This window comes from Palaemon carinicauda, chromosome 21, assembly GCF_036898095.1.
Source record: "Palaemon carinicauda isolate YSFRI2023 chromosome 21, ASM3689809v2, whole genome shotgun sequence".
In the NCBI taxonomy this organism is placed as follows: domain Eukaryota; kingdom Metazoa; phylum Arthropoda; class Malacostraca; order Decapoda; family Palaemonidae; genus Palaemon; species Palaemon carinicauda.
Window position 1 is genome coordinate 106,108,982 of NC_090745.1, and position 23,634 is coordinate 106,132,615.

At 43.4% G+C, this 23,634-nt stretch overlaps 1 long non-coding RNA gene across 2 annotated transcripts in view; it reads left to right on the forward strand.

The window, feature by feature from the left end:
• LOC137615395 (uncharacterized) overlaps nt 1-23,634 on the forward strand; it is a 65,897-nt gene that overhangs the window by 6,819 nt on the left and 35,444 nt on the right. For both annotated transcript variants that reach the window (XR_011039233.1, XR_011039234.1), the window contains exon 2: nt 10,724-10,824. This is a non-coding gene — a long non-coding RNA (uncharacterized lncRNA). The remainder of the gene's footprint in view (nt 1-10,723; nt 10,825-23,634) is intronic.

The following is a 23,634-nucleotide window of genomic DNA, read 5'->3' on the forward strand; positions in this document are numbered from 1 at the left end:
AATACCTGTGCATTCCCAAATTGGCTTCAAATTGTCATTCGTCTCAAGCAGAAATGTTAGAAAAGGTAAAAAAAAAAATTGTTTTGATTGTTTTATTAACCAACCCAAATTTCCAAGGTTTTATCACACTCACCATGAGGCTATTAAAAAGGAAACAAGATTTGGGTTTTGCAGAAAATATTTTGGTGAAAGCTAAGAGAATTGTTGAGTGAGCGACTTTGAAAGAAAACCAAAATACCTCGTCATAAAGGGATCCGCAAGTGGAATCAGGAAGGCAGTCATGAAAAGGAAAACAAGAATCTTGAAGACTAATAACTCATTTATTTGAAAGGATTCGGACAGAAAATACAGGAATAAGAGGGAGACAGTAAGGAGAACGGGAGAGAAGGAATAAAGAATCCGAAAAGGAGAACTAGTTATTATTTGTTGACCAGTTTACGATATGGCGGATTTAAAAGAAGAAGGTAAGTCCCTAGTCCCTAATGTTGAAGATCCAAAAATGAATATTGTGCAGAATAAGGCGAAAAATGCACAGAAGTAGAGAATATTGAAGGACCATAGAAAGATCTAAAATTCTTCAATCTGAAGTAATTTTTTTTTCTCTAAAAAAGGCAGGACTTCTAAGGAGAGGCACTCCAATAGGACGTCTTCCTTTGGCAATCCCTAATAGGCTCCAAATCTGAAATAGTTTTCAAAATTCTCCCAACTCGTTGTTCGACTCCAATTTGTCTTTCATCATCAATAGGAAAGTTGAATGCTTTCCTGTCAGAGCTCCAAAAGATTCTTAGTCTCTCTGTTAGGAGAGACGTGGAGTACTGGTGCATTCCCAAATCGGTGCCATATTGTTATTCGTCTTGAGCAGGGATGTTAGAAAAGGTAAAAAGATAGTTTCAATAGTTTTATTGATCAACCCAAATTTGCAAGATTTTATCACCGACTTGCCTCTGAGGCCATTAAAAAGGAAACAAGATTTGGGTGATGCAGAAAATGCTTTGGTGAAATTTAATGAGAATTATTGAGTCTGCGACTTTGGAAAAAAACCAAAACACATCGTCAAAAAGGAATCAACGACAAGTGGAAAAAGGAAGGCAGTTATGAAATGCTAAACAAGAATCTTCAAGACTAATAATGGATTTATTTGAAAGGATTCGGACAGAAAATACAGTAAGAAGAGGGAGACAGGAAGGAGAACGGGAGAGAAGAAATAAAGAATCCGAAAAGGAGAAGTAGTTATTTATTTGTTGATCACTTCACGATTGTGTGGATTTGAAATGAGAAAGTAAAGTCCCTAATGTTGAAGATCCAAAAATAAAGATTGTGCAGAATAAAGCGGAAACTGCACAGAAGTAGAGAATATTGAAGGATCAAAGAAAGCTAAAATTCTTCAATCTGAAGTTTTTTGTTTTCTTCTAAAAGGAAGAACCTCTAAGGAGAGACACTCCAATTGAATGTCTTCCTGCTAGTGCCCGCTTATAAGAAAAATAATTATCTAGGACTGACGAAGGAAGGGGTTGTGATCGGAGATTTTTGTTTTACGGCGCCCCAGATTTGAGCTTCGGGCTCCAGCTTCGGTCGTCATTTTGTGTCAGCCTCAATCATCATGTGTCTGTCGTCAGTGTTCGTGTCATCCAACACAAGTAACAGCTTTTAAAAGATACAACCAACGCTCTGTTCCACTCACGGGCTGCCAACGCAAGGGCCCGTGGTCCGCCTTGTATATAGGCTGGTCAATCTAAATCATCATAATCATCAGGAGAGGCAATTCTAGACACGAGACCTCTTACGGTCGTTATAAAAAGGATATTTTAATTGCAAAGGGATCAATGGGTCAATTGGGTTTCGTCGTCATGAAACGCCTTCAAGAAATTCGACCAAGAAGCGGAACGGCAGGAGGAGAGGAACTGGTCAAACAACTGCTCTGAGGAAAGAGTTTGTTGCCCTTCATCAGGACCCCTAAGAGATTGATACGCAATCGGGATGTCAAAACGAAAGTTAGCTTACGGGAAGAGTAGGAAAGGGGTACCTTCACACGCGCGCACGTGTGTGTGTGTGTGTATATATATATATATATATATATATATATAATATTTATAATATATATATATATATATATATATATAAATTTTATATATATATATATATATATATATATATATATATATGTATATATATATATTATATATTATATATATGTATATATATTATATATATGTATATATATTATATATATAATATATATATGTATATATATATATATAAGATGCTTTAAGCCCAAGGGCTCCAATAGGGAAAAATAGCCCACTGAGGAAAGGAAATAAGGAAATAAATGACGAGAACAAATTAGCAATAAATCATTCTAAAAAAACAGTAACATCGTCAAAACAGATATCATATAAACTATAGAAATACTTATCTCAGCCTGTTCAACATAAAAACATAATAACAAGGAAACCGCTGAATTCCAGTATATAATCAGTATGAAATTCATTCGAGAATGTTCTTTCATACTCTTCAGCCATATATTGAACGATACTTTCCTCGTGTAAATAAAACTTTATGTAACTGTATAAGAATGTCCTCTTCTACTAATAGAGGAAATTGATAAATATCATTCATTGAGTCTTAAAGGTATCCCATAAAGATTGTGCAAGATGATGAATATTCACGGTATATTCTGTTTAGTATTCGTCCCCTTTCCGTTACTTATTATATTTGTTCATCTTATTAATTTGATACTTAAAATATGGGTACAACAAAAGCTATTTGGTTGTGATCGAGATTTTTGTCTTTAGTTTAGTTTTCTATACGCTCATGTTTACATGAAATTTACCCTTAGGCTACCATCTTTTTATATGAATTGAACTCTCAACTGGATACTGGTTGGAAATGCAAACAGCATTCCCTGTCCAAGAATTTGTTGCAAAAATTGCCGAAGCTGTAAAGCAAATGAAGAATAACAACTCCTTGAGAAGTCTGGATGTAGGAGATGGTAGGGCATCCCTCCCTAACGGGGCAACTGTTATAAATCTTGGCCAGTTAAGGACTGGGATTTGTGAGGTTGCGGGCCCTGAGCAAAGAGGCTCCTTGGAAGGAAATAGTTGAGGTTCTTGGGGGGAGGGAGGCGGACGAGGGGCCGTCTTGGCAGAGTTAGGTAGGGTAGGGTAAGGGGTGTAAGGCCCCGAGGTTGGTCGGCCCGACAGTTCGGTGTAAGGCCGCGTGATATCCTCCATGAATCTATGCAAAGTGGTTGAAGCTCTTCTTGGATCCATCACGAAGCCGAAGACCACCAACCTGACCCTGTAAGTTAGAGAAGCAATGAAGCCGGCTTCGAGGTTTACATACTGATGACTTCCTGGTTGCTCAGAAGACCGAGGGAGGAGGAGGTAGTGGTTGTTTGGTTTGTGTGTAGGAGGGACTTACTTGAATTTCCACGCTGAAAGGAGAGGAGATAGGATGATAGGATAGGCAATATGGTTAGGTATAGGTTTGGGATAGATTGAAATAATCCATAAGCATGTCCTGTCAGATCTTCCTTTGTCTTGAATAGTTAGAATTGCTTCATATGAAGTTTAGAATGTTGAATCCTACTTAAAAGATAAAAAAGGGGAATATGTGCCTCTTGGTTGTAGTAGGTTGTAGCCTGGTTGTAGGAGGATATGTAACCTGCGACCTCAGTCCAAAGTGGCTTATATAAGAAATATGAGTAATTATAGAACCACTACTTTTGGGGAAAATAAAAAAAAATAGAAATCATTGAATCCGGCCCTCAGCTCTCCTGATATTATTATCCCATAGGTCCTAAAGGCTTAGTAGTGCATCTCTACGCTGTGCACTATCATCATTGCTAAGGTCTTTGTAGCCGTTCCTTAGTGTTCTAGAGCTCTACTTTGCTTACAATGCCACTTCCTTTCCCCGTCTTGCTGTCCACCTTATCTTAACTTCATTTTGCAAATGTTGTGTTTTCCCAATTGCATTTAGACACTGAATGGCTTCGCAAATTCATAGATTCAATCTATTGTAGTATAATTAAGTCTCATTTGCTATGGGGTGGTTCTTCGCAACCTATTTTGCCTTTATTTATATACTGTTTGATACAAGAAATATCTAATGCAAATCTAAGAATAATTTTCATTAGAGAGCTGGTAGTTCACCAAGTTGTCTATTACATTTCTTAAAACCTGTCATTGTTTTTTTTTTTTTTTTTAATGTTTATAGAAGCTATATTTGTTCATATTGCAGTTCTGCGCGTTTAGATTTTTATCACTGATGTTTGTGGTATTATCTGAAATAGCATATTTTAGTCATCATTTTTTGCTATATTAGTAAGATTGCCTTTCGAATCAAGTAATAGGAAATAGTCAGGTTTTTGGCTCAAGTATTAAACTAACTAGCGCCGGAACAGAACTAAATTCTGTTAAGGATCATGTTAATATAATTCACTCAAAATTACTCCTGTTAAACCTTAAATTGCATAATTAAATTGGATACTTTAAGGAATTTACCCATAGTCGAGACCTTGATACACAGAACTTGTTCATTAGACTTCGTGCTGTATGTTAATATTAGCTTCCATCAAAAAACGTTTGAGAGAGAGAGAGAGAGAGAGAGAGAGAGAGAGAGAGAGAGAGAGAGAGATTCTCCTCCCACAAGCATTTGCATGACCCTTTCTTTCAATGGAGATTTTGATATAATTTTTATTGTGAGAAATAATCTGAAGTTGGTTCATCCTGAAATTTTCATCCATACCATGAAACTAAGAAAAATTAGATTGTAATATAAGAGAGGATCGAGATTGCCATTCTCCACCCTTGCAACAAGGACACTCTCCCAAAACTCTGACCAATGAATCCTTATTTAGCTCCATTTTACAATATAAGGTCAAAGGCAAGAAAGACTGGACGATGGCTAGTACTAAGACTGTAAGAGTTTCACAGATGTAAAGTGTACCCATCTTTGTTTATTGGGGTTCTTTCGGAATTTTGTAGTACGTCACTGTATGGATCCTGGCACAGAGAAACTTCATCGGTGCTTTATTACAAAAGCTCATTGCAATCCAAATTTCATCTAGTTATATAATCATATAATTGTATATTTCCTAGGTCTTTCATTGATGTTTTAATTCCGTATTACTCATCTGTCATTTGGACTTCATTCTGCTTTCATTTCCACTTGCAATAACCGTGAAGTGCCCTTAGTAACTGCCTTCAGTAGCCGACAAGTGCCCTTTGAAATTCACGTCAGTAACTGTTGCCTTTGATAAATGGACTTTTTTTACCAGCATTTTTTAGTCTTCTAAGAAAAGATTCCTTCGTATCTTTATTATTAGTTTTAGTTGTCCATTTAAGCATTTCTTGATGAATCTGTATATTTTTATAATGCCTCTGTCATTTACAGATGTCTATTATTTTATACTTTTTTAGACCCTTCTATCCTTTCTGTATGGTTGTAAAGCTTTATTTTCATTTAAAGTTTGAAAATAATTTACTCAAAATGATAATGGAATACCCAGTAAATGATAGCAAGGTCGAGAAAAGAATGTGTGTTGATATTAAAACGTTACGCCCTTGGAACCAGTTTCTGTTATATCAACATTGGCTACGCATTCCCTTGTTACGAAGAAGGCGTGTGGCAGTTTCCCCTGTAATGACATTACGAACAACCATAGGCGGGTAACTAAGACGAAACGACGTCGAGGACCCTTTGGGGCCTTCCCAGAACAACCTGCTAGAAAAGGGTTCGGTAGACAGGGAACCGCCTCTTCTCTCTCCTTCCAGGGGATGGCACCCCTAGTTAATCGAGTTAGAAACCCAGTGCCTCCTGTCTCATCTTCCGTAGCTATAATGGCATTGACCTCACCCCCCCCCCTCCCTTCCTGCTTCATCGGCATAATTTGACGCTGGCTCCAAAGCAACTCAACATTCATCAAGACCGTTGTTAGTAATACAGGGTGCTTGAAGATACATTGTGCAACTTCTCTTGTCTGCTTTAGGAATGTATAGAATTAACTTCCAGGTGTAGTTTGTATGCATCTGTCATTAAGTCACACACAGACACACACACACACACACACACACACACACACATATATATATATATATATATATATATATATATATATATATATATATATATATACAACAAGGATTTCAGAGGTTTTTATTCCACTAGTCAACATGCAGGACAAAAGGCCTCAGATATGTCCTTATTCATATCTAGGATTTGGCCATATTCATAATCATGCAGGCCGCCGCAGATTTGTGATGCTGCTTCTTCTCCTTCTTCTTCTTCTTCTTCTTCTTCTTTTCCCACTTCTATTTGGGGTCGATGTTTCTGGTCACCTTTCCCCATCTACCTCTGTTCCACACCTCATCACCGCTTAATCCCTTTGATCGAAGGTCATCCTTGATACAGTCCACCCACCTTCGCTTTGGTCTCCCTTTCCTTCTCGTTCCCTGTACTTCCATTTCCATTACTCTCCTCCCAATATACTGTTCATCTCTTCTCATGACATGACCATACCACCTCAGTCTACTTTCTTGGATCTTATCTGATAGTTTTCTAACTCCTATGGTACCCCTAATTACCTCATTCCGTATCTTATCTCTTCTTGTCACCCCACACATCCATCTCAACATTCTCATCTCTGCCACATCCATCTTCTTCTCTTCTGTCTTCTTTATTGCCCACATCTCCGCTCCATACATCATTGCCGGTCTCACAACTGTCCTGTTGTACTTTACCTTTCAACTTAACCCCTATTCTCCTTTTGCATAGTACTCCACGCACTTTTTTTTCCAATTCTTCCATCCTGCTTGAAATCTGTGGTTTATTTCTGCCCCCAGATCACCATCCTCTGCAACTGTTGATCCTAAATACCTGAAATTTTCAACTCTTTTCAATTTCTCTCCTTGTAAACTTTTATTTGACTGCTCACAGCAAACCAACTTAGTAGGGGTCACCATGATTAGTACAGCTTTGCTGATCACGGCGATACAAAAAGCATATCACAAATGGGAAAGATTATATATATATATATATATATATATATATATATATATATATATATATATATATATATATATATATATATATATATATATATATATATATATATATAATTATATATATATATATATGTAAACATCGGCTTATAGTTATACATGATGTATATATCATAATCTTCAGCCGTTGCTAGCATTGCAGGATAAAGACCACAGATGTGTCCGTAATCATGTTTAGGGTTTGGCCATTTTCTTCACCGCTGGCCACTGCGGATTGCTGATAGTGGGAGACTGTGGTCTGATCGCACACAGCAAACCAACCCAGTATGGGAGACCCTGACTTGTACAGCTTTGCTGATCATGGCGATACAAAAATCATTTCACTATGCTAAGGCATCCCCACTCAGATGTGTGTATATATATATATATATATATATATATATATATATATATATATATATATATATATATATATATATATATATATATATATAGATAGATAGATAGATAGATAGATAGATAGATAGATAGATAGATAAATAGATAATTTGTGTAAATATATATCATACTCATAAACACCAATATTTTTGGTAGTATGCACTTAATTGTTTCATCACATCTATACAAAAATAATTTCCAGCAAGATATTCAAGGTGGTAGATTCGTTGGTTTTTTTTTAGCTTGAAAATGACATCACTGACAGTAAGAATAATATACGGTAGATATTAATGAGTGACGGTGAAAAACGCATTAGTTGGTAGGCTATGCTTGTAATTTGGATCATCCTTACAAGATTATGAAGATTAACTACTCAAGATTGTTTTATGTATGTTTTTATTATATAACTCTCTCTCTCTCTCTCTCTCTCTCTCTCTCTCTCTCTCTCTCTCTCTCTCTCTCTCTCTCTCGTCTTGTGGTAAAATACGATTGCATTACATAATGTTCTTGAACTCTATTTACAAAGGGAGTAAAATACTTTCCATTATAAATAAAACTTAATTTTTTAAGTTTAGAATTGAACCCAAGATGCATATTATTAACTTCAATTTAATTAATGTTTTCGCCTAAGTTTTCATAGCTTTTATATTTTAGAAGTTAAAAGGCACAGTCAGTTGTTGGGTGTAGGGATTCGGGAGGGAGGTAAGGAAGTCTGGATAGTTGGGAGATGTTCCAAAAGAACAAAAGGAGAGTGGACTGGTCATCATCTTCGCTATATTGAAAACGTGATGGCACTCTGCACCCTACTTTTTTTCCTTCTTTTTTTTATAATTTTCGGAAAGAGGTTGACAAACGAGGAAGGACCCAAGAAAAGAGCGAAGACTTCTATTAGTTGGGAAAGATAAAAGTTTCATTTATTTACAAATATATACCCAAATGGTCTTGTGTTTTATACTTTTTTATTACTTTTAGGATTTGTTTTATATTAAACATTTTTGTTTCATTTAATTGGTTATAGAGGCAAGTACTGATAAGGATATTTTCCGTTCAGTTTAGGATTGATTTTGTCCTAACTAGAGGTCCAAATTAATGTTATTTTGTCTTTGTTTTATAGTTGTAACATTAAAGATGCGTTAAGTCCCCTAGTGATGAATTCCTGATTACACACACACGTGTATTAAATCATCTACCCTAGGCCAGGATTCGAACCAAAACTTTGTGTGTGTGTGTGTGTGTGTGTGTGTGTGTAATGCATGGGTGACAATGACATTGCCATTCTGTTACTTAAATAAGTGACTTATAGCCTACTCGTTCATGCATTTCTTGTCTAATGATATTTTTGTAATTAGAATATAAACCAACCTACATTCACTGATAGAAAGTGCATAATTTTCCATATGAATTTCATTATCATAGTTTTGTCACTAATTCACGAGGACTTGTACTGTCAAATAACTTATACTCCATGATATAGAAATCACTACATTATGGTTCTTACATTTTATTATTCTTGAATATATATATATATATATATATATATATATATATATATATATATATATATATATATATATATATATATATATATATATATATATAAACATATATTTAACCTAAATTGATAAAATATGTAACCAAACATTTGACCTAAATTAATACATAGTAAGCCTACCTGGAGCAAAGTTTGGGGTATAACAGTTTTGGGTATAAAGTTAAATCCTGTTGAAAGGCGGCCTATCTTTTCCCTAAAATAAATGCAAAGCCTCTGGAAATTTTACTAATTTATACTGCCATGGTCAACATATGATATCCCTCTTTGGTCTTCAACAGTAGACTCTCCTCTTAAATTGTTGGACAAAATCTTTCGTCGTATTAGATTTTCTTATCTCCGACTTTTGAGTAATTAATCGCAATCTTATCTGTTACATTCCTATACTATTAACATCCACTTGATAGTATTTAAGAAATTGTATCCTGGCTGTGACAAAATTAAGAAATGTTCTTTATGGTCATGAAGTTGAGCCTTTAAAACTTCAGTATATACTTCTTGCAATTATTGTTTAGTAGGCCTAAGCTGAAAGACTTGGTATCTCCTTTATTTAATTTATTGAAGTTTTGTATCTTTTGTTTTTCTTATTTTTCGTTCTAAGAAATTCTTTGCTTCAATAATTCCTTTGTGCATTTGGTTCCTTTCCCTGCAAGTGATCATAGACTTGTTTTTCGCTTACTGTTGTACATTACTTCTTTCTCCGTTGAAGGTAGGTCCATCAGTGTACCGCAAGCGGTGTAACCTACTCTTAAGCATTATTTGAATCTCCTTGCAGCGTCATTTGGCCATTATAATATACCTCCGTTCCAACTTCTCGCTTCCTTTCATTCTCCCTGCCTTACATGTGGGTTCAAAATGGGTCTCTCTCTCTCTCTCTCTCTCTCTCTCTCTCTCTCTCTCTCTCTCTCTCTCTCTCTCTCTCTCTCTCTCTCTCTCTCTCTCTCTCTCTCTCTCATATAATTTGTATCAATCAATGTGTCTTCTTTATCATGGCTAGAGGGTATGCCTACTCATGTTTAGCTTTGAATGTATATTTTAAGTAGGACATTTATCATTTAACCGTGTACTATTGGTAAAATGCAGATTTATTATCCTTAATATAATTTGTACGATTAGTTCGTTTGTAATTGGATGATTTGATAAGTAACCCATAATTTGTCGGGTTCGTTTTCTTTGGTTATACTATTTCGTTTTCTATGTGTAACAACATGGATGCAGAGTTGTATGAACATAAACCATTGCCTTGAATCTGTTATACCGAACTTGTGCAAATATAATCCATCTATATGACCATCAGATACGGTCTGATATTAATGGATAAGTACTACGTTGAGCTTTCTATGTTATACTTTTATTTGATAAAATAATTATTTTTGCCCTTTATTTTAATGTTACTGTTTTCCCTTCCTCGTTGGAGCCCCTGGGCTTATAGCATTCTGCTTTTTCAACTATGGTTGTAGCTTAATAATAATAATAATAATAATAATAATAATAATAATAATAATAATAATGTTAGGAAAATTTAGTGTTTGGTATTACTAAATTTAACGCTCAAATGATAAAAGCATGATACTAAAGAAAGTAAAGAGGCTCGTTTAGGTAGCCTCTCTTCTACGTGTTCGAGAGATTATATTTATAGAATGCTGAGGGGTTAAAAGTGTAGCAGAGGTTTTATTTTTTCTTTTATTTCGTTAAATCGAATTTAACGAGAAACTTTTTTTTCTATTTGATCAAGCTGGACTGTTGGAGTCACTGCCAGTGGACTGGAGTCTGGACTGAAGTCGAATTCTTGGAGAGTTGACAGTACACCCTAGCTTTGCGATGCCCCCTTTCTTTGTGAGTAATTTTGTATAATTTAATGTTTTGCCTCGTTTTTTGTTTCAACTCTCCGTAGGATTAGGCTTATCCTAGGTCCTACAGTAATTTGTTTTACCTGTATATTTCAACTTTTCAGGTTTTGTTTGTATTTTGGTAAATTTGTTTATTAGGAGGTTGATTTTTTACCTAGTGGAATTAGAGCAGCTAGGTTGATTCAGTACCTTTTCCAGGCAGGGGTGGATTGGTCAGCCAGATATTTAGTATTATAGTATAAGGGGGGATGAAGTACAGTGGCTCAAGGATAAAACTGTATCAAAATTTCAGTTTCACCATGAAGTAGTAGTTATGAGATCTTGAATAAAAATATGAAGGAAAGGAAACTAGAATATAGATTTAGGGGTGTGTGTATTGTAGTTGGTTGAGATAGGCGTAAAGTTGGTTTGTATCTGTCAAATAGATTTTCTCGGCCGAAATATGATTTGATGATAATTTTGTTATTTACCAATTATGATTTATTGTTACCTTGTCAGGGATGAGACATAGTCTAATGGTAAGCTAAGGATATGACTCCTAGGTTAGGTTAGATTGCGTACTTGTATTTATCCACATTTTAATTAGTGACCCAGTACGTTCCAACCAACAACAAAGGAGCCTAGATATGTTTACCTAATTATTTACCTCCATATACTTGTCCAGAACGTTGGCGATTTCTAATTTCTTACATGGTTTGTGCTGGTGGTATCCTTCATTTTCCCCCCTGCTATAGAAGTTTATTTGTGCAATAATGTCGTTAAGTGTGAGTATTATAGTCTCCTTGATCTATTCATAGGTAAGAAAAACGGAAATCTATTATTGGGCTCAGGCCATGTCGTCCTGATGGAAGGTTCCTTTAGTAGCTTCCTTAGGGTATATATGACTACAGTGGATATTCCCAGAGAATTAAACTAAAGGTTTCCAGAATTCTAACTTCTGGCGCGATTACCCTTAAGGATTGCCTTTAGGATATCGTATAATAACGGGACGTATTCTTGACACGCCACATAACGTTTACACTTCGAGGGGAAGTTGGTGGCAAGATATGGGAGGAGCCGTTACAAGGTTCTCCTCCTCGTGGCTAAAATCTGTGGGGTAGCTGCTACCCCAAAAATTGTAGCCTTTGTTTTAATAGTGTTGAAGGAAACAAACAGGCATGATAAAATTTATTCGGAAAGTTGATGGAATCCTAAAAGAACAAAATAAAACATTTTTTACTTACTATAACCTAAATTATTACTGTTTCATATAAAAATGAAGTTAATTTTTCTTGTTTTGATATGAACAAAAAGATATTTGTCCATAACTGAAATACAAACCACGCTATTTACATGGGGGTAATTACTTCGGTGTAGCTGAATGACGAGCCATTAGAATTTTAACGAGGGATTACTACCACCGCTAGTTAGCGGGGGGTAGGGAGGGGTGGCTTGCTACCCGCCCCCCCTCACACATACTAGTGAATGCTTCACTTTACTTTTGGCTCGGGCGGATAACAGACCTATCTGCTCTCTCCCTCACTTTGACTGCCATTTTTCTGTTTTGCTTTTTCTTCCTCACAGTGTGTTTGAAGTTGGCCTCTATTACTGAACATGCGTACGTGTCCTGGACTACCTGGCCGCCCTTTTGGGACTTTTATGTCGGCGGTCGACACTGATCCCCACACCCTGTGTCCTCATTGTAGAGGCCAACGGTGTGATAGCGGTAACGTATGTGTTGAATGTAGGGAGTGGTCTACCTCCCAGTGGAAGAGGTTTGCCCGGCGCCGGAAGAAAAAGTCTAAAAGGGATATTTCTCCTTCAGAGGCTTCTTTGAAGAGAAAAAATTCCAAGACTTCTTTTTCTGTAGCCCTTTCCTCCCCGAAGCTCCCTCTCGAGCGGTCTCTTCCGAGAGGCCGGCGAGTGGTAGCGTAGACCGTATTTCTGTTGACCGATCCCGGGGTGCGGGAGAGGTAGTTGCCTCCCATAGCGAGGCAGCTGCCCCTCCTCCCCCGGAGGAGGATTTAAATATTGTTCTGTCTGTAAATAACAATGATTTATTATAGCTTTAGGCTTCCTTGGGGCTGCAGGGTTTGCCCTCCAGGGAAGCCCTGTTTGACATGATCAAACTAGGTGCAGCTGTTAAACAATCGCCAACTGCAGCAGGGATAGATCCTCTGTCTGTCGTTGACGTTGTTGTGACGGAGGAATCTGGTGGGTCTAGTCAAATCCCTGTTCCTGTTGCTGAGGTAGCTGAAGGCTTAGTTTCCTCCTCCGAACATCTTTCGAGGGAGGAACTAAGTCCTACGGTCTCTCCTGCCGGTGATTCTCTCCCTCGGGGGAGTTCACTTACAGAGACTCCTCTTCGAAGGCCCTACGATGGTCAGCTCGCTGGGTGTATAAGGCGGAAAGCTCGTCCTCCCCTTCGCCATAGAGGTCTTCCTTCTCCTCACAAGAGAGATAGGAGGCCCCTCTTCGGCTCGTCATCCCCACTGTCCTCTGCGGAGGAGACGACTCGCCGTTCGCCGATCCTGCCAGCTACCACCTAAGACCTCTCCGGAGATCGTTCGCGATCCCCTTCGGAGGAAGGTCGTCCTTCGGGACCCTGTGACCAGTCTCCCTCCAGACCTGCTGACCTGCCGTCACCCTTTGAGGATGCTGATGCACATTACGCACCACCTAAACCTGCCATTGCGCAGGCACTGGTCCCTTCGGGGCATAAGGGACTTGAGCGCAAAACTGCGCCTCATACCCTTAAGCGGCAGGTTAAACCTGTGCGCCCTCATGCTGCTGCTGCCGTTCCAGACTTAGCGCCACAGCACTCACCTGCGCGCGTGCGCGCACCTGTCCCTGTTATGCGCCAGGGTTCCCCTGCGCGCCCACAACCTACTGCGCCCCGGTGCCCACCAGCAGTTCCTGATCTAGCGCGCCAGCGCTCACCTGCGCATACGCACCCACCTGCGCCCCAGCGCCCACCGGTTCCTGCCACGTCGCGCGCAGTCCAAGAGGCACCTAGGTTAGCGCACAGGCGCTCACAGGTACCTCTAGACTCGCAGCACCCTTCGGGAGTTAGGCGCGAGGCACGCCCATCGCGCGCAGTTCCTGATACAGCGCACACGCACTCGCCAACGAGCTTCTATATCTCAGCGCGCAGTCCAGAAGGTGCTTAAGTTAGCGCTCGGGCGCTCACAGGTACCTCTGGACTCTCCTTCCAGACTGCGCAATCCTGTACGTGCTCCTCCAGTCGCGCGCGATGTTCCAGTTGCGCGCCAGGTTCCAGTTGCTCTCGAGGCGCCCCATGCAACTCAAAAGCGCACACCTGTGCGCCCTAATCCGATTGCGCGCCCGGCACACCCATCGCAGCAGCGCACACCTGCGCGCCCATATCCTGATGCGCGCCCATATCCTGATGCGCGCCCACGATCCCCTGCGCGCCCAGCGCGCCCACGGTCTCCTCAGGTTAACATTCCTGCTCAGACTGCTCAGCGCTCACCCTTGACGCGCAGAACCACCCTCGTGCTATCACGAGGCTGCGCACTCGAGCTCTCGCCCAGTACTTCCAGATACGCGCTACTGCTCACTCGCGCCCGACAGTACCGCATCAGGTTACTGCACGCCCTCGCATCCAGCCTTCAACCCCTCCTCACGATCCAGCTCCTGCGTGCCACACGCCCTCGCCATCTCCAACGCGCGCCCGCGCCATCGCTCCCACGCCATGGCCTGCGCGCCACCTCGCCCTCGCCACCATCCTTGCACGCCCGCGCGAGTGCGAAATTCCTATGGCGCACGATCCTTTCGTGCGCGACCTCCAGCGCGATCGTCGTCAGGCTGACAGGTCATCATCTCGTTCCCCTCCCCACAAGCGCAGAACAGCGCGCTCGCCGGAGGAGGGACAGTTCCCGGACAGGTCTAAGGACTCTCTCATTTCAGCTTCTCATCAGGCGAACCCTCGTTTGTCAACTCCTCCAAGGGATCAAACGATCCCCTACCCTCCAGAGGGAGTGTCTGACAGCGCGACTGTCAGCCAGCAGCCCTGGTTCGGGACCCTAGTCAGAGCTCTTATGCAGGCTATGAAGCCTGTGCTCTCTGACTCAGGTCACAAATCAGTGGCGGCTGCCTCCCCCCCTGAAGAGGAAGAGAGTAGAGTCCCCTCCGTGGAGGCATCTCCGAGGGCTATCCTGTCTCCTCTCAAATCCTTACGCAAGGCTCCTTCTCCCCCCCAGACTTTCTCTCCCTCCCCTGCGGATGAGGATTACCCATCCTCAGGAGAGTTGGACGAGCCGGACCATTCCCCTATCACACCAGTGGGGGAAACTCCGCCTCTCCCTGAGAAGTCGTTTCGTCCATGGGTGGAAAAGAGCCTGCATCCATCGTTACTCGAGTCCTGTATCCCTCCCAGGAGGGAACCGAAGGACTAAGACGATTCCCAAGTCGTCGGCTAGGATCAGACAGGAGCCAGCTAGACCTTCGGAGGATGTTCACGAGTCCCCCCAAGAAGAGCCACTGGGGACAGGAGACTTTGCTGCCAGTCCTTCAGGAGGAGAGCACCAAGAGTCAGAACACACGTTCTGGCAAGTTCTGACCCTCATGAGGAACCTCAACGGGATTCCAGACCCAGAGATTCCTCCTCGTGAGGGTAAGGACACGGCACCCAGAAACCCTCTAGGGCCAGTGCAGCTTTGCCCTGGTCACAAGGGATGAAGAGTGCCAGAGACAAGGTCGAGGGCCAGCTCTCTGAGCTTGCCTCCTCCAGTAGATCCAGCGCTGGTAACAAGCTCCTCCCTCCTCCTCGAGTCCATCAGAGGAGGTATTTTGAGATCCTTGAGGAGACTTGTTTGGGTCTTCCAGTTCACCACTCCGTGGAAGAACTCACTGGGGGAGTCCCTCTAGAGAGAGACTCCAACCGGCACGTCCTATTCAGCTACTGAGATCCTAAGCCAGGAGAAGGTGGCGAAGTGGGCCATGCAGGCAACTTCGTGGCTTGACATCTGGCTGGGGTCTCTGGGCATCCTGGTGCGGTCTGAGGACCTGTCCAAAGAAAGCACCAGGAAGGCACTGGAGACATTCTTGCTCTCAGGCATGCGTACCATTGAGTTTCTGGTCCACCAAGTCTCAAGCTTGTGGGCCAACACGATTCTCAAACGACAGGACGCAGTGGCTGAGAAATTCCACCAGAAGGTCCCCAGTTCGGATGTTAGCAGGCTCAGACACTCTTCCATGCTCGGTAAGAGTTTGTTTGAGTCTACGGACTTGGAGCTAACCGCTGAGAGGTGGAGGAAGTCCAACCAGGATTCCCTCATCCATAGGGCCCTGACATCAAGCCCCTACAAACCTCTAGCAGCCCAACAGCCCTGTCCAGCTAAGGACACAAAGACGACGACAGCAGCAAAGCCGAAGGTGTCTAAGCCCTTTCCTGCCAAGAGCAGAAGGAGCATAAAGTCCTCCAGGGGAGGTAAGAACCCTAGAGGAAACGGCCGAGGCCGTAGACGCTAGGATTGGCAGTCCCCCTGCAGGTCCACCAGTGGGGGGATGCCTACAAAGTTGCGCGGCAAGGTGGCAGGAACTCGGGGCAGATACCTGGACGATTTCCGTGATCGGTCAGGGTTATCGCGTCCCGTTCACAGCTTCTCTACCTCCCCTGACAGCGAATCCAGTGTCATTGAGCTCCCTTACTATGGGATCAGTAAGGGGGCAGGCCTTCCAGGCAGAAGTCCAGACCATGTTGAAGAAGGACGCTCTCCAATAGGTAGTGGACGGGTCCCCAGGCTTCTACAGTCGACTCTTTCTTGTAAAGAAGGCGTCTGGAGGCTGGAGACCAGTCATTGACCTCTCAACCCTGAATGGGTTTGTCAAACAGACTCCGTTCAGTATGGAGACGGCAGACAGGTCAGACTTCATGTGTACACTGGACCTGAAGGATGCGTACTTCCAGAACCCAGTCCATCCGTCTTCAAGGAAGTACTTAAAATTTTGCATAGACAACAAGATCTACCAGTTCAAGGTGCTGTGTTTCGGTCTCTCTACAGCCCCTCAGGTGTTCACCAGAGTGTTCACCCTGATATCATCGTGGGCTCACAGGATCGGCATCTGTCTCCTTCGTTATCTGGACGACTGGTTGATCCTAGCGGACTCGGTGGCAACCCTTCTTCGCCACCGAGACAAGCTTCTCGAACTTTGCCAGGATCTAGGGGTCATGGTAAATCTCAAGAAGTCCTCTCTGCAGCCCTCTCAGAAACTGGTATACCTAGGCATGGTCATAGACACCAATCTCCACAAAGCCTTCCCATCAAACGACAGGATAGCAAGGCTGAGGAAGGTCGCGAGGCCTTTTCCTCAATTGAGAAGAATTCCTAGCCCAAACGTGGTTACGTCTCCTCGGCCACCTCTCCTCCCTGGCCCGTCTTGTTCCCAACGGTCGCCTCAGAATGAGATCTCTCCAGTGGCGACTCGAGTCCCGGTGGAATCAAGGACACGATTCCCTGGACACTTTGGTCCCTGTGGGTTATGCGGAACAGACAGACCTCCAGTGGTGGGTGGCAGACGAGAACCTACGAAAGGGAGTGGATCTTCTCGTCCTTCCCCCGGATTTGATGTTCTCGGACGCATCAAAGAAAGGGTGGGGGGCCCACGTTCTGAACCAGAAAAGTACCTTCACATAAACCTACTAGAAATGAAGGCCGTGTTCCTGGCACTTCAGAAGTTCCACCAAGTCCTGGCGGGCCACTCTGTGGTGGTGATGAGCGGCAACACCACGGTGGTGGCGTATATCAACAAGCAGGGAGCTACCTTTTCAGAACAGCCATCCCATCTTGCAGTAGGGATTCTGAGATGGTTCGAAATCCACTCGATCACACTAGAGGTTCGCTTCATTCCCGGCAGAAGGAATGTGCTCGCCGACAGTCTGAGCAGAGCGACGCAGATAGTGAGTACCGAGTAGTCATTGGATCCTCAAGTAGCCAACAAAGTCCTGACTTTGTGGGGTTCCCCGACGGTGGATCTGTTCGCTACAGCGCTGAACCACAAGCTTCCGTTGTACTGCTCCCCAGTCCCGGACCCCAAGGCTCTCTGGCAAGATGCCTTCCAACAACGGTGGGACAACATCGATTTGTACGCCTTTCCCCCGTTCTGTCTGATGAGGAGGGTACTCAACAAGACCAGAATATCGGTCAATCTATCAATGACCCTGATAGCTCCGCTATGGCATCACGCAGAATGGTTCCTGGACCTCCTGTAACTCCTCACGGAGGTTCTGAGAGAACTCCCTCCACGTCACGAGCTACTCAAAAACCACACGCCAACATCTTCCACAAAGCCGTAGCTTCGCTTCGACTTCACGCCTGGAGACTATCCAGCATCTCCTCACTGAGAGAGGATTTTCGCAACAAGTTGCGAATAGGATGTCTGGACACCTGCGCAAGTAATCCGCAGGGGTCTACCAGGCGAAGTGGCGAGTCTTCTGTGGTTGGTGTCGTGGAAGGGGTATCTCTACACTCGATGCCACTATTCCAGCAATAGCGGAGTTCCTCGTGTATTTGCGGGAGGAAATGCGCCTTTCAGTCTCGGCAGTGAAAGGCTATCGCTCAGCCTTAAGTCTTGCCTTCAGGCTTAAAGGAGTGGACATTTCTTCCTCGCTGGAACTTTCCCTTCTCATACGAAGTTATGAACTTACCTGCCCTCAGTCAGAAGTGAGACCTCCTCCATGGAACGTGGTTCGAGTTCTTAGGTCTCTGAAGAGACCTCCCTACGAACCATTACGCCAGGCTTCAGATCGCCACCTTACCTGGAAGACGGTGTTCCTGCTAGTGTTGGCCTCGGCAAAGCGAGTCAGCGAATTGCATGGTCTCTCGTACGACATCGCCCATTCAAGGGGATGGGGGGAGGTAACGTTCAGTTTCGTCCCTGAGTTTATTGCCAAGACTCAGAATCCGGGAGTGCCGGACCCTAGGTTCGACTCTCTCCAGGTTTCGAGTCTTCGTTCTGTAACAGATGACCCAGACCATCTCCTACTGTGCCCAGTAAGGAGTCTGAGGTTGTATCTTAAAAGAACAGCTGCAGTTCGTTCCCAGGTGCAAGCCTTGTTCGTGAGCACTGGGAAAACGAAGAGGAGGGTCACCAGGAATACTTTCTCAGACTGGATTCGCAAGGTAATACACCTGGCCTTGAATCCTGACCCTTCTCCGTCACGTTGCCCTAGAGCGCATGATGTTAGGGGCATAGCTACGTCCCTGGCCTTCAAGAAAAATTATTCAGTGACGCAGGTCCTGCAAGCTGGGGTGTGGAAGCGTCAGACCACCTTCACGGCCCACTACCTGCAAGACGTGACACACAGGAGGCTTGATACGTTCTCTATCGGCCCTTTGGTGGCTGCACAACAGCTGGTCTAACCTCAGGCTCCTTAATGGACAAGTAGCAGAAGGTTTAAGGGCATTGTTACCCGGTTTTAGTCTTCGTGAATGAAAAGATCTGTCTGGCCCGTATTCTTTTCTTCATCCTCTCCTCCCTTGGAGAAAGCAGCATCCTAGGTTCTCTGCACAGCTGACCTCAAACCACTGCAGGTAAACCATGCTCCCTTGTGTTCCTAGTATTAAGTGTAATACTGTCATGTCCCCATACCCTGGCGAGGTGGTATTGGGAGAGTCCTAGCCTAGAATTCCATCTGAAGAACTCCAGGTCAACTTCCTAGGACGAGTCACTTCCTCACCTTCGCACACAGCTTATGTAGGCCGCAGCAGTTTCACAGTATGCTAGCGAGGCGCAGGGACTCCTAATTTCCTGAGTACTTACACACTCGAATATGGAGTCCCCGGGCAAAGCCAAAGCCAGTATGGCGGGGACTTACCTCCCTTCCTAAGGGTTGAGTCACCCCATGTAAATAACGTGGTTTGTATTTCAGTTATGGAACAAATGACAAATTCGTAGATAATTTGTATTTTTCCTAATTATACAAACCTTAGCTATTTACACATATTTGCCCGCCAGCCCTGTTCCCCGGGATAAGTCCTACCTCTAAGCAAAGTGAAGCATTCACTAGTGTGTGTGAGGGGGGGGGAGCAAGCTACCCCACCCTACCCCCCCTAACTAGCAATGGGGTAATAAACCCTCATTAAAATTCTAATGGCTCGTCATTCAGCTACGCCGAAGTAATTACCTCCATGTAAATAGCTAAGGTTTGTATAGTTAGGAAAAATACAAATTATCTACGAATTTGTCATATCTTCTCTTTGATCTCTGGATGATAGATCTCTGGATGATAGACAAGTTACATGTCTATCTCCATTGAAAGCACTGCAAGTGTGCATAGTCTTTCCGAATTCATAGTTCTTCTTAAAGTTTTTATTTCAAGTGTTGAAAAACAGTGTTCTGCCTATGTTGTAATCATGGGATATGTCAAGAAAACCAGATAAAAATGTAAAAGAAATAAAAGAAAAATGATTCCAATAAAATAGCTGGAAGTAAGATAATCTAATTTACATTTTTTTTTAACATTCAGGAATATAGTACACAGTTTTATAGCACAACACCCATGGAGTAAAAGAAAATAACTAGCCTCTGCCAACATGCCAAGGTCAGCACTGTGGGAACGACAGTGCGCGCTCTCTCTCTCTCTCTCAGCCCATGGCTTAGACTCGTTTGTAGTTTAATGTGCGTATGCACACAACAGCTAAAGGATTATATGCTATATTGTACAAGTATAAAAAAAGAATTAAAGAAAAAATCGTAATGTTGAATATTATCAATAATGCCAAATAAAAATAGGGGTTGCTGCAGTTTCTCAGTACTTGGTGCGGTTGCATGTTAAATGGTTACTCTGACAACCTTAGAGCCAAGAAGTTTTTCCCCTTTCCCTTAGTGAGATGGCGAAGCCTTCCTCCCTTAGGGAGTCTGCATCTCAAGATGCTTTGTGGCTGTCTTTGGGCTTTTGGGTTCCCCTTTTAAGGACTGACTTTTGGATGTGCTGGTTCAAGGGCCACGGCAGGAGAGTTAATGTTCCTGGCAGTGTTGATTTTGGCATTTCCCCGTGCAGGGCTGACATGAAGAAGTCCCTTCTGCTTGGTCTTGTGCCCCCTAGACCTAATTCCTCCACAGCAAATCCTCTCCCATCCGAGGATCTTCAGGGTAGTGCTCGTAAATGCGCTTCCTTAGCACACGTTACCTTCAGGGTGATTTTGCTCGCTGAGCTTTCTCAATGCAAGGACATGCATTTCTGTTCTCACCCTTCTGAGCTTACCGAGCTTCGGCAGACATCCTCGCAAGTGCGAAAGGCAGTCTATACCCGAGAGTCGATCTCTCCAGGCAGCTCAGATTAACACCATGCTTCTTTGCCAGTGCGCTCGAGCTACTTGGATCTGACCTCCCAGGAGCTCATTGCCAACCGCTCATGTGATTTTCGTGCAGCCCAGTGTTCCAATGTGATCTCGTGAGACTGAGTCTCCAGTATGCACAGGTACCTGTGTTAGTGCACCGGATGTGATTGCCACCACGCTTGCCTAGCTGGGTTGAGAGCACAGTACTGTACAACATATGCATGGCGATCTCAGTGCAACCATCTTTGCCTTGTGATCATTCACACATACTGTTGAACCTGCTCTACCTAGTGAGGTAGATGACACAATCCAGGCTCGTGGTTGCGCTCCCAGCACATCACCCCTTGGCTCTTGCTCGTCTGAGATCAGTTGAACCTGTCTTGCCAATGTGAGTGGCCTTCTTTGGGTTAAGATCAATTGGCTCGCACTCCTGTTATGCAGGTGCTTTCCTCTCGCCAGCTGGCAGCGGATGCTTTGTCTTGCAATACTCTTGCTGCAGGAGTCCTTAAAGTGGCTTGTATCACCATGCCTGCTTTACAGGATTTTTCTCTTGAATGGGACTATTCCCAGAGAGGTGATGGTGTCCACCCAAGTTCCCTTTCAGACTTCCTCAGACCCAAGGCTACGTTACTGAAATAGGCTGCTGTAAGCTAGGTCACTACAAGAAGCCTTCCAGCGCCATTTCCCAAGCGTGCATGTGTCTAGGTTGCAGCAGCCTCCAAGTTTAATGCTTTTTGGAAGGATACGGGTGTGTATCTTATCAAATTGGCTCGGAGGCTTCGTAAGCCTAAGAAGCGGGTAAAACCACCTCCAGTGGACATGTTTCACCCCATGACCCATATGTGATTAAGGTCTCAAAGGGAAATACTTTGTTGACTCGGACCGTTGCCTATCGAATATTTGTATACATCATCATCCATCGCAGCCCCATAACTAAAACAAGATCCAGTGCAACCCCCACTAAGCCTCTGAAGGCTAGAGGTTAGGAGGAGGCTTATAATATTCTCTCCTCCTTCACAAGCAAGGCATGTGAGAGGAAGGTTGCAAATTCGCTTCTGAAGAACCGTCCTTTTGGAAGATCTTATCTTCACAATTGAGTTCAGCGTGTAGTAGCCGCCTTGGTTGCTCACAAAGCTGGCGACGACTCTCCAGTGCCCTCCCTGATCATGACAACCACCCACCCTAAGTCTGGCTGGTTACTGGCTTCGGAGTGAAAGATAATTCTGACTGACTATTCAATGGGTGTTCTGAAGCCAGCTAGCCCTAGGCTCCTTATGCGGAGGAAGGAGAGTTTGAGTCGACCTTCCTGCAGGTCTTTATCTGCATTAAATTAGTCAATGGACTCGGCGAGGCTCGTAAGGGGAGGCATATGTCTATAGACATCTTATGATGCTGTGCTCCTAGAGCTAACAGACCTCAATTAGAATTGCCACAGTCAAAGTAGGCAGTGGGATTAATTTCTAAGGTCGATTTACAGATTTCTGCTACGAAGGGCTGGGAGATCATCTAAGTTTCTTCCTCCTCCTTTCATAAGACAGAGGAAGTATTATAATATCTCAAGAGACTTTCTGAAGAATTATATCTTTAAAAATTTCCCTTCCTTCCCTTCTCCTCTGCCTTTAGACTCTGCAGTGTCAGCCTTGGTGCAAGGCTTGAACACTGAGAACTTGGCAGCACATTCAGTGGTGTTTTCTGATGCTGCAAACATGGATATGATGGTGAATCCTACTCTTCAGGCTACCTCTTGGATGGATGACTGGTGAGGGACAGTTGGCTACTTAGCCAGCATGTTAGATATGTCGAAACTCGACACGTGCTAAGTGTTTAAAAACATGTCCTTACAGGCAATAGTTCTTGACTTTCGATGCCGCTAACCAGTGGCCAACTGGATTTTCAATGCCGCTAATCAGTGGCCAACTGGATTCTAAAGAGACATGACGCCGTCCTCTCCCAAGTTCCAAAAACTGTTACCGAATTATGAGATTCTCCATATTACCTCCACAGTAAAGACTTTGTCCTTATTTGTCCTTATTTCCACTAGAGGATGTAGAGGCAGTGGTCAAGAAGTGGAGAAAAGAGAGCTTGGAATCTTGACTCCACCGAGCAGTAACATCCCGGCCCACATCTTTGGCACCTGTCTTGCCTAAGGCTGCTCCAGTCATAAGGGAATTACATGAGGTAGGGTTCTCAGCGATTCACCACCAAGATGGCTAACTCACAACTCGCAAAGACCTTCCTTTCAGGTAAACCAGGCTAGACAATGTGCAAGGGCACTGCTATTAACAAGATCACTATGAGTATCCTTCTAGTGCCCAGCTCCCAAGCGCACATGTGTCTAGGTCGCAGCAGCACATAGAGATGCAGAGATTTAAGTCCAAGGCTTCCAAGTTTAATCCTTCTGCAAGGATTTGTGTATCCAGCCAAATTGGCCCAGTGGCATTGTAACACAGCCTCGTGGGGACATGTTCCATCCTAGGACCCATAGAGGAACAAGGTCTCCGAGGGAAATCGAA